The following is a 13,084-nucleotide window of genomic DNA, read 5'->3' on the forward strand; positions in this document are numbered from 1 at the left end:
AGGATCTATTAATTTAAATTTTGAATGTTAAAATAGATTTGCGCGATTTATCGCCTTGCGTTATTTACCGCGTTGCGCTATTTATCGCGTTGAAAAAAAATTAACACTTGTGATTTGAGTTACGTGGGCGTACCCGTACGCTCCGTTGCGTAATATACGCTGCGTGCGTCGGCCCTTGGGTTGCGTACGCAAGTCTCAGTCCTTTGTTAGAGACACGTGTACGCAAAGCAAAGATCCACCGTAACACAATTTATACGTTTATCAATGTAGATGATCCTTTATCATCTACCGCGCACCACACTGACTTCGCCTTGTCTCTCAGGCACAGCTGTGTTTGTCTATACTTTAACTATATTACCTTTTTACTCTTAAACTATGAAATAGCGGCAAATCTCTCTTAGCACGTTTATCAATTATACAATAGCAAACAGGAGAGTGATATATGAAAATACACGAATGAAAAGAAATGCAGATATGCGTGCGTGTGTACGCAAGACAGAAAAATAAACAGTTTTAAAAGAGACTAGCGTGTTGTTCTTACCTCCGGTTCCCGGATTCCTTCAGCACCCTTTACTAAGAGAAGCAGACGCTTATCCAAACAGCACTACGAGGAATATGATCTCCCGCCCTTTGCTGCTGGATAATGTCTGCTGAAATTACCTAGTGCAGATATGTGAAGGACGGGCGAGCCCGCAATTGATAAAGCTGAATATTTATCTTATATAAAACCCTTTATGAGGTCTAAGAACACTGTACGCTGTTTACGTATGAAGTACCGTAAGGGTACGCTCGTTGCGTAACAATCGCTTAGCCGTAGTCGAGACGCTCAAGCGTCACGTTCGCTCACGGCCAAGAGATCACAGGCAGGCAAGCTATTGGCTGCTGACTAACGTAATGATTCGCTATAGCGTAGCGGACGCTCGGGACCACGAGGAGATCACCAGCGGCGCTGACGCTAACAATGTTAAACCTTTAAATCTAAACCATAAACAATGTAATATGCTGTAAAACCTATGTGTATAGATAGAGTGTAAATGCAACACAGTGTAACCTTATTAACTCAAAAGCTGTATGAGCGTCACCGACGCTCTGAGAATACTTAACACTATAAGAAATACACAGATACCTGGGCTTAGGGTCCAACGCCTAATATATATATATTATGAATGATATACTTGCAAAAGAATTAATACAAATACAAATCATACACTACAATATAACATAGACTACCTAACCAGATAACTACACAGGAAATATAATACAATTACTATTTAAGAGAAAAATAAGAGAGAAAGAGGAGAAGAGAGAGAGAGAGAGAGAGAGAGATTTGCCCACAATAACAAGAAGATCAATATAGTTGCGGAGAAAACTTACGCACAAGGGGAAACGATCGCATGCGCCTCTGGACATCCAGCTCCCGATTTTCAGCAATGATAACCGTTGAAGAGTGAGAGCTGGATGTGATCAGCTTGTCTATTTATGCCCCACACACAATACAATTCAATGGTCCCTACAATCTCATTGTTCATTGGACACAGGAATTCGGCTTCGCATTATAACAAAAGGTCATAGGTTGATTCATACAGGTGGGCCGTGACTATTTCCAACAGCTCAGGTGGGAGGGAAACTGGGTTTCCCGCCGCATGGATAAGTAAGTGCAAATACAGTAAATGTTCATAAACTTCTTATGTCCATAACTATTCGCACGAGCGATTAATCTGCTTCAAACCAACACCGGAATATTGCTAATTAAATACTCTTCCGATGGGTACTAAACACCACTGTATTACTCCTGTCTGACCCTTCGTATCAAACAAAGAGGGATTTCTCTGTTCATGAACATTCTATATTAACCAAACTTTCAGAATCTATCAAAGGGACCATGATCTACAGAATACATTATATAGTGAAAATATGTAATGATTGAGTCGCACGCTACGATCACATAAACTCTACCGTAAATACGCATACCGTGCGCCTGCGGGTGCCCGCGACTGTGAGTATGCGCACGTACGGGAGAGCGTACGCATGCGCAGCACGGACCTGTGTGAGGTGCAAATATGGTAGTGTGCATAGAGATATTTTTCTGACTTTGACAGCATATTAGCGGAGACCGGACTAATTAAGGTCTGAGTAATAATATACTTGAAATTTGAGGCGGGTATTAACCACATAGTAGTGTATATCCCTGAAGCTTTAATCGTATTGATGCTTACGACACTGATCTGATTATTTACATGACCTTAAACCGTTAAGACAATTTCATTATGAATAAGTATTGTAAAATATAATCCGTTCTAGAATTTCCTGGTATACTTACCCATGACGTATTGGCAGCCTATGATGTCAGACTGATATAATAAAGGTGACAGACTGATAGGGTGAGAAGTGTGTATCAGACCACTATATGATTAATAGGAAAGGGCTATCTGCCTCAGCACACATTATATTAACTAGGAATCAGATTGCAACAGTGTTTAAGGCTATGGGGTATATTCAATTGAAGTCGAAAACTGCAGTCTGTCGAAAAGACGGCAGTTTTCGACTTTTTAAGGTCGAATACTGATTCGACCTATGCAATATTTCCCAAATTTTTTCAACAAGTCGATGAATTCACTTGTCGAAAAGCACGTGGATCAGCGGAATAGCTGCCGATCCACGTGCTTGTGTCGACCATCTCAGTCCGACATAAAAAAATGTAGGACTGAGATGAGGGATTAGAGCAGGAGAGGGGGGAGAGCCGCATGGAGACGGGGGGACAGACGCGGGCAGCCAGGGGAGATCAGCGCTGCAGCAGGATGTCTCACAGCCGCGCCGCTCACGGCAGCTTCCACCCGGCTCCAGCAAGTGAGATCACGCTTGCTAGAGCCAGGTGGACACTGCCGTGAGGTCGGGCGGCTGTGTGACATCCTGCTGCAGCGCTACTGTAGCACTGATCTCCTGCGTCTGTCGGTGGCTGTCTCCGCGGCTCCCCCCCTCCCCCTCTCCTCCTCTAGGTCCCTCATCTCAATTCGACTTGAAAAAGTCGAATTGAGATGAGATTTGAATAGGGCTTGTCGGATCCATTCCGACAAATGCATGTCGGAATGGATCCAAATTCAATTGAATATATCCCTATGTGTTACAACATGTTTTAAATTTGGAACAAGTAACAATTATACAGGGACAGCAATTCCTGGAGCTTTAGCCATGTTGATAACTAACATGCTCTGAAGCTATTTTAACAATCTTTCAGACCCAGGAAACCTACATTTGACATGACATATCTCTAAGATAATTTTTTATATCGTACCACCTTATTGCTCATCATTATTGTTAATAAATCTGCAGGGTAATCCATCATATACGTACAATTGAAGGATGATATATACCTGCATGGAATTTTCACTATAACTAGTGCATATGGAAGTGGATTGAGGAGCCCGATAAATTTCCAATTGATGGTCATAAAGCCACTGTGCAATTTAGGGTATAATTATATAGCAGATCTACTTCACATAAACAGATGTATTGCCATGTACACAGGATATTAATTTAAACAACTTTAATAACCCTAATAATTAATTTGCTTCAATTTGGGGACACATGCCCTGGGTTTGGATCCCATAATAGCTGGCTGATATTGTGATACGATTTTTACAATGCGATGTATACATCTTTAATCAGAATATAGGGGAACATATCTGTATAGTAAACGGAAGATCTTCCCTCTAAGGTTTTCTCAGTACCGAGAGGATAATTTATTGCACAGATTGCATATTTTCATGGGTTATACAGCGTATGCTGTTCACTATGAATCTGATATATTTCATTACCATCATTACCTATCCAATTATATCCCCACAGTACAGTCCACACATATCCTCACATTTTCTGTCTTCACTCTCCCTTCCTCCTGACCCTGATTCATCACTGTTGTGATGCGATATCATGCAGCCCATCAAGAACCTTTACAATCTGGTGGACACATTTGCAATAGATACACCTATCCTTGTGTATCAATGCCTATTTCCCCATAGATTGTAAGCTTGCCAGCAGGGCCCTCCTCCCTCTATGTCTGTTTGTTTTTACCCAGTTTTGTCTTCTAATTGTGTCTAGTTGTAAAGCGCAATGAAATTTGCTGAGCTATATAAGAAACTGTTAATAAATAATAAAATGCTATACAAATTTCTGATGTTGGTTACCCTATTAATGCCAGCGAATATCCAATAGTTAAGTTCTACTGGCAAATTTATAGAGTCTTGGTCAGACAATAAAAATCATGATATAGAAATAAACGTGACACAGTGAATTTGTTTTATTGTTATTTGTAACTTTTATTGATGTAATTTTTGTCATATATTTTTCACATTATGAAGGATTTTAAAATGTCAATATTAAAAGTTATATTGTAGATATACACTCTCTCTTCTACAGTGCGCCAACAAAGAGACAATCCTTTTTTCTTTACACTGTCAGTTTCCAAACTTTATTGTCTATGGCAGCACCCCCAATGTACAATTGGAAATTAATTCATACTATACATGCAAATTGGGGATTCTATATTGAATATGTAGTGAATCGGTAATTCATAATTGACTAGTGCAGAGGACATCAATATCCCTTTTTCCCTCTTATGTAATACACATGTCCCCACAGTGCCAGATATGCCTCCAGTCCCCCCTCCCAATTGCTGCTCACCGCGCTGCTGCCGCTTGCTGCTGTGTGTGAGGGGAAGAAAGCACAGCGCGTGCCTCTTCTGCCCCTCAATACTCAGTTTGGTCTTCGGCGGCAGTGTGTATCTCCAATCAGGCATCACTTTGTGAGCCAATCAAAGCTTGCGGTCCGGCAGCCAATCAGGAGCCACAGGAGCTGGTCCATGAGCTCTGATTGGCTAACGAATCGGCACCTCATTAGAGATTCACGCCGCCGTCGGAGACCGGACTGAGCACTTAGGGGCAGGAGAGGTGCACACTGCGCTCTCCTCCCCCCACACACAGCAGAGGCTGCAAGCATAGTAGTAGGGCCGGCGGTACTGTGTACCAACTGGCAATTTCTTGCCTGCACGCAGTACCACTCCGTACCGCCATATTGCAGCACTGCCCCTTATGTGCCTGCGATAATACTGCCCTCACTGCACTGCTGGTCCTGGCGGTCCCTGAAGGGCCAGATATATTACAGCACATATATTTTCTGATAAGAGCTGTCCTTTGCGATGCGCTCCGGTCCTTGGACTTCTGGATTTATGAGCGCAGAGAGTCCATCTGCGCATGCGCAGAAGGATGCGGCGGCCACGGGGCAATTTAGGATCCCTCACACAGTGTGATGTGGAAAGAAGCCCACAGGCTTCTATAGGGTAATGCCAGCTATAGCTGATGTTACCCTCCGCATCGGATCCCAGGCATCGGGGCTTTAGTACATTTGGAAATGCTGTAAAAATCCAGAAAAACTGGGTTTTTTGCACATTTCTGCATTAGTGCATCCCAATAAAAATCTGAAGTCATTTTTTATGCAGCAAATAATAAATGATATTATTAGCAAAGGCAATATAAATTACACACAATCAGATAACTGGTTTAACTACCTCTTAAAACCTTTACTTGAGCTGGAGCCAAAATGAGCAGATTGCGAAATTACCATAAACGAGTGAGCTGTTAAGCATGTACTGTTTGCTCAGCGCTGATCTTATGTTGATGCACGTCTGCCACATTCTCTCAAGTTGCGTCCTTTGTCGTGACTGTCAGTGGTTATTGTCAGTGATTTGATGGCACCAGAAAATTTCAATGTTGTCTCATCTGTCTCCTAATATTTTGCTTTCTGCTTAACAGAAGCGTCTTTCCGGAAGATAACCCCCAGAAAATGACTCATGCTCTATAGTATATTTATTTGTTAAATATTGCAGTGAAATCCTACAGGTGATGCAAATGACTAGTGACATTTTACTGATTTGTAGATTATACAATTTCTCTTCTCACCATAACAGGCAAATTGATCACATTGGGGGTAATTCCAAGTTGATCGCAGCAGGATTTTTGTTAGCAATTGGGCAAAACCATGGCCCTCATTCCGAGTTGATCGCTCGCAAGGCGAATTTAGCAGAGTTGCTCACGCTAAGCCTACGCCTACTGGGAGTGTATCTTAGCTTCTTAAAATTGCGACCGATGTATTCGCAATATTGCGATTACAAACTACTTAGCAGTTTCAGAGTAGCTTCAGACTTACTCGGCATCTGCGTTCAGTTCAGTGCTTGTCGTTCCTGGTTTGACGTCATAAACACACCCAGCGTTCGCCCAGACACTCCCCCGTTTCTCCGGCCACTCCTGCGTTTTTTCCGGAAACGGTAGCGTTTTTATCCACACGCCCCGAAAACGCCGTGTTTCCGCCCAGTAACACCCATTTCCTGTCAATCACACTACGTTCGCCAGAGCGAAGAAAAAGCCGTGAGTAAAAATACTATCTTCATTGTAAAATTACTTGGCGCAGTCGCAGTGCGAATATTGCGCATGCGTACTAAGCGGAATTTCACTGCGATGCGAAGAAAATTACCGAGCGAACGACTCGGAATGAGGCCCATGTGCACTGCAGGGGAGGCAGATATAACATGTGCAGAGAGAGATAGATTTGGGTGTGGTGAGTTCAATCTGCAATCTAAATTGCAGTGTAAAAATAAAGCAGCCAGTATTTACCCTGCACAGAAACAAAATAACCTACCCAAAACTAACTCTCTCTGCAAATGTTATATCTGCCCCACCTGCAGTGCACATGGTTTTGCCCAACTACTAAAAAATTTCCTGCTGCGATCAACTTGGAATTACCCCCATTAATCGGAGAATAACTATAGTACAGGTTGTGATTTGGAGCCATTGTACAGCCTGAACAGTAAGCAATCATCAAAACCTTATACACAATATGGGGACTCTGAGAACAGTCACGGGTCTGCAGACTGAAGGGGGCGTGACCAAATCCAGGAAGGCATGGCCTCGCCTCCTAAAAAATATGAAGAAGTGGCTTGCGGTGCAGGGTAATTAGTACCTGCCCCCTCCTCCCCTCCCCTTGGTGTCACTGATGCACAGTTACAAGTAAATTAGGCATGCTTTGCACACCTGTATGCATCTTGCGGTTGCCCACCCCTTATACTTACGCTTGGTTTTCTACTAATCATAATCCCCAGTGCGCATGTGCACCAACCCTGTACTAGATGCAAATGATAAATCTAGAAACAGGTCTATTTATGCTGACGTCCAGGTCTGCATAGCTTTCAGTTTTGCTGATAGACCCTCACTCAACTCGTCACCTACGTGAGAACTAGGGGTGTGCACCGGGCCATTTTTGGGGTTTTGTGTTTTGATTTTGGATCTGGATCTCCTTCGTGTTTTGGATCTGGATTAGTTTTGACAAAACCACACTTGCGGGTTTTGGTTTTGGACCTGGATTTTTTAAAGAAAAATCATCAAAACAGCTAAAATAACATACTGTAATTTAAGGGTATTTTTGTTCCAACAGTATTATTAATCTCAGTAACATTTATTTCCACTCATTTCCAGATTATTGTGAACACCTCACAGCTCACAATATTGTTTTTATCCAGTTTAGGCCAAAAAGTTGCACCGAGGTTGCTGGACAGAGCAGCAGCAGCCCTTGGATGTATATACTGGGAGGACAAAATATAAAAAAAGAATGTATTTAAAAAAATACTCATTAGGCAAGGCTCAAGATTTCACAAAACAAAGTACAGAAAGCGCTGACAGACTATAATTAAAAATAATTTTTTATTATCCGTAAGACATAAAAATTGGTATCTCCTTATAAACCTTTTTAGCTGTTTTTTACAGTTTATATATAAGAAAATTATTTTTCCAAAAGCACAGTATATTCATAAAAACAATTATTATATTCACATCAGTATAGACATAGAAATCTCACTCAGTAATATTGTTACATGATATGTTATAGCTATGCTACAATAAGATGCTATATATCCACATATAGATATATGCCAGGTAGGGGCGTCAGAATGTTTTTTGGTTGGGGGGGCAAGATAGAATCTCTATTATTGCCCCTAGCTTCTGGCCACCATAGATTGGTCACTTTCACCTGTACAGAACTCTAGGGAGCAGCTGGGAGTGAGTGGCCCCTTGTACACATTACACCTGGTAGGGCCCCTTATATACATTATGCCAGATTGAGCCCATTACACACATTATGCCAAGTAGAGCCCATTATATATATTATGCCAGGCAGAAACCATTATACATATTACGACAGATATAGCCCATTATACACATTATGCCTGGTAGAGCCCATCACACGTTACACATTACGCCTAGTAGAGCCCCTTATACACATTACACCAGGTAGAGCCCGTTATACATATTACACCAGATATAGCCCATTATACACATTGTGCTTTGTAGAGTCCATTACACACATTATGCCAGGTAGAGTCCATTATACACAGTACGCTTGGAAGAGCCGCTTGTACACATTACACCTGATAGAGCTGCTTGTACACATTTCACCTGATAGAGCCCCTTATACACATTATGCCAAGTAGAGCCCATTATACATATTACACCAGGTAGAACCCATTATACATATTACAACACATATAGCCCATTATACACATTATGCCTGGTAGAGCCCATTACACATTACACATTATACCTAGTAGAGCCCCTTATACACATTACACCAGGTAGAGCCCATTATACATAATACACCAGATATAGCCCATTATACACATTGTGCCTTGTAGAGTCCATTATACACATTATGACTCGTAGAGCCTATTACACACATTATGCCAGGTAGAGCCCATTATACACATTACACCTCGTAGAACCGCTTGTACACATTACACCTGGTAGAGCCGCTTGTACACATTACATCAGGTAGAGCCCATTATACATATTATGCCAGATATAGCCCATTATACACATTACGCCTGGTAGAGCCCATTACACGTTACGCATTACGCCAGATATAGCCCATTATACACATCTGCTAGATATAGTGCCTCCTCCTCCTCCCATCCTCCCCTCCCACTCTCCCATTTAAGTCCATATTATATTTATTTCTATAATTTAGAGAATCAGCTATTGTTTTGCTGCTGGTGTTCCAATTAAAATAGGATTTCTTTATTTATGTTTAACTGTTTCAGTGCGTTATTGATGCAGGCAAAGACAGGCTCAATTATGGTTAGTCTGTTTATAATACGAATGTGACACTGTACTTCTGTTACGTGCTAGTATAGGAGAATGGGAGCACACGTATATCTATGGTATAGGTTACTAGAGTGATCAGTAAGCAGGGAAATTGTTTTTTTTTAAGGTGTGTAAAATTTGTATTTGTAAAGTTAAATCGGAGCATGGAGATGTACTGTGCATCCGGCATATTGTGACTTGTGGAACTACAAGTCCCAAAATGCACACCCAAGATCCGAATGGAAGGGCGTACTTCTCTGTGATCCTTATTTAGCAGCACTTGGACAGTGATACAGTACATTGCCTTCAATGCAGCATGCTGATACTTGTAGTCTTACAACAACCTGTGATGTGGATTACAAGTTCCCCTGCACCCTTGGATAATATGTATACATGTATCCTTATTACTTTCCTTATATACTGTATATGTGTAAGTGCTGAGGTCTCTCAGTGTTATGTGACACTAGTCCTGTGACTGTCTCTGTATATGGATATATCCTGAATACAATGTATGATAACCTGGAATGGACCAGGCACTGTGAGGTGAACGTGTTCTTCAGTCTCTGATGTTGGACTGATGCTCTGAGGATGAAGCATTTTGCTTTGCTTGTCTCTTATAAACCCTCCCCTACCCATTACCAGCACTGCAAAGCCCTGATTCCATGTGTAGTCCTGCAAGGAAGGGGTCTGTGAAAATTAATATTACACACACAAGCTCATCTGAGGAGTGCCAAACTACAAAGCCTGCCAATATAAGCCACCTGCCTTCATGGACCAGCTTTGACCCAGTGGATGTAAAGGACACTGCTGAAATTGCTCGGATTTTGCATCCCACCACCTGTGATCTGGACCCGGCCTCAACCAAGCTTCTAATAGGTTGTATGGATATAATTGGTCCTGTCTTTGCAAAAATTATTCAATGCTCTTTGCAGACAAGCATTTTTCCTGGACCCCTAAAGGAAGCAATTGTTAGACTGCTTCTTAAAAAACCTAATTTAGATCCCAACTGCATGACCAACTACAGACCGGTATCAAACCTTCCTTTCCTAGGAAAGGTTATTGAGAAAGTGGTTGCAAATCAACTGGAAACCCGCCTAACAACCCATGATATTTATGGTCCATTCCAATCAGGATTCAGGAGAAGACATAGCACTGAAAGAGCCCTGGTGTGTGTGTTAAATGATCTTCTGATGGCAAGAGACAGAGGTGACTGTTCAACATTAATCCTTCTGGATCTCTCGGCAGCATTTGATACCATGGACCATGGGCTTCTGATTGAGCGACTGATACATTTCTGTGGTCTGGATGGCACAGTCCTAAGCTGGTTCAAATCATTTCTCACAGGCAGGTCACAGAGAGTATCGTCTGGATTATACTCATCACCACCAGTGCCATTGCCATGTGATGTTCCACAAGGTTCTATACTATTCCCCATGCTTTTTGCAGTATACATGCTCCCATTGGGCAAAATAATCAGGCACCATGGCCTGGTCTACCACTGCTATGCAGATGATACACAACTGTACTTGTCCTTTGCTCCGGGCACTGATAACCCAATAGCAACCCTAAATGGCTGTCTAGCTGAGCTGCAGGAGTGGATGAGCACCAGTTGGCTGCGAATGAACCCGGATAAAACAGAGGTCCTTATGATACGACCGCAACATCAAAGGACAAGGCTGCAGCATAGCCAACCAACTGGACTTACACTCGGGGATTCAGAATTACAGACCACTGATCGTGTGCGGAATCTTGGCGTTGTCCTGGATGGTGGCTTGACACTTAACATCAGGTATCAGCCACAATCAAATCCTCATTCTTTCACCTGAGGAACATAGCCAGAATCAAGCACTTAATTCCCTCAGATGATCTGCCAAAAGTCATACATGCATTTGTATCATCTCGATTAGACTACTGTAATGCCCTCTACCTTGGTCTCCCAGCAAAAGAATTGCAACGCTTACAGCTGGTGCAAAACACAGCTGCCAGGCTGTTAACCAACCAGCCCCGTTCTAGCCGCATAACACCCATACTCTACTCCCTTCACTGGCTGCCTGTAAGATGGCGAATCATCTTCAAGATTGGCTTACTGAGTTTCAAAGCATTACATGACCAGGGCCCAAGGTACCTGAGGCAGCTTCTGACCCCATACTGCCCCACTCGATTACTGCAACCTGTAGATGAAGGACTTTTAGCAGTACCTAGAATCTCCCGTAATTCATCTGAGGGTCGAGCTTTTAGTCATGCGGCTCCAACTCTATGGAACTCACTTCCCCGCACAGTGCGAGAGGCCCCAACTATAGAATCCTTCAAAAGTAGGCTCAAGACTTTCCTGTTTACTCAAGCATTTCCATAATGTCCCTTTTAGTATCTTCATGCTTCTGTATTTTATGAAAATGTACTTCATTATTTTCTGTACTTTATTATGCTATGTATCTGTTAAGCACCTAGAGTCCTATTGGAGAAAGAGCGCTATATAAATAAAATTATTATTATTATCTGTGCTGCTGAATGTGTCCCACTCATGAATTAAACACATGGGGAACTTCTGATCGCTGCTGCAATAGAAGAGGACAGTTCCACTGGGAAGGAGCTGCTGGGATGCGGCGGGTGGCCAGACAGGCAGCCGGGTGGAAGGGGAGGGCCGGGTAGAGGTGGAGCTGCTGCGATCTAGCGGGCGGCCACGCACTGTACAGTGAGTGAAGGTGGCTCACCCACTGTCAGCAGCGGTGCCCTCCACTCAGGGCCGGCAACAGACATCTTGGGGCCCGGTACAGTGATATCTCTGGGGCCCCCTCAGAGCGACGGAATTTGCTGCGCTATATAATAAACTGTTATTAAAAAAGTATATTTTTATTTATCTACAGTATACAGAGATATAAATATGTATATCTCTCCTTCCTCCCCCACACACACCACGGTCTGTCTCTCCCCAATAACTCCATGATGATTCCCTGCTGGACACTAAGTGGCATATACTTGGGGCCCCTCTGATCCTTGGGGCCCGGTACAGGTGTCCCCTTTAACCCCCCCTGTCGCCGGCCCTGCCTCCACTGACCGGCGCACTACGCGGCTGCGCAGCCCGAGTATGCACTGTGCCGGTGTTGGCCGCAGAGCACACAGGGAAGGCAGCTTCAGCACTGCCCACTGTGTAAAATAATATAGTAGCAGTGCCGGACCCACCGCTGCTAAAACAGCGCATGCAGCGCTGAAGCTGCTGGTGGCGGCTGCACTTGCGTGCGGTTCTTGGTCTGGCTGGATGGCGCCTCTCTCCTGTTTTGGGGGGAGTGAGCTGCCCCCTTGCCCCCCATTCCGACACCCCTGATGCCAGGTGTTATTAATTAGCAAGCTGTTGCCACAAAGTTTCTTACTGTATGTCAGGTATTCAGTGCAGTACGTATTAATAGTTAAAAGATCTGTATCCAGCTGAAAAGATGTTAAATGTTTAGAAGATGTGTCACTTTACAGACCCTGTAACACATTTTTTGCCAAGCATTGAGGTATTAGTAATCATGCAAAACTTAGAACCGTTTTTAGCTGAATTTTTCATGCAAATCAATTACTGTTAAAACATAAGTTTTTAGTATAATGTTATTACCACATCCTCTTTCTGGGGTAGAAGCAGTTCTTTATCACCCGGCTCTGGTGCTCCAAACCTTTCAACAAGCCATATCCGGAGATGTATGCACCTTCCCATTTATGAGATAGGTTGTTCAGATGTGTTCCACCAGCTAAAGGTTTGTAGTAGAGATGAGGGGGTTCTGTATCCTGAGAACCGAACTCCCCCAAACTTCACTACCCAAGCCCGGATCCGAGTCAGGCTTGGGTTTTCCCACCTGACCCGGAAACCAGAACGAGGCAAAACATCATCATCCCGCTGTCGGATTCTCGCGGGGTTTGGATTC

Source organism: Pseudophryne corroboree, chromosome 5 (genome assembly GCF_028390025.1).
Source record: "Pseudophryne corroboree isolate aPseCor3 chromosome 5, aPseCor3.hap2, whole genome shotgun sequence".
Classification (NCBI taxonomy): Eukaryota; Metazoa; Chordata; class Amphibia; order Anura; family Myobatrachidae; genus Pseudophryne; species Pseudophryne corroboree.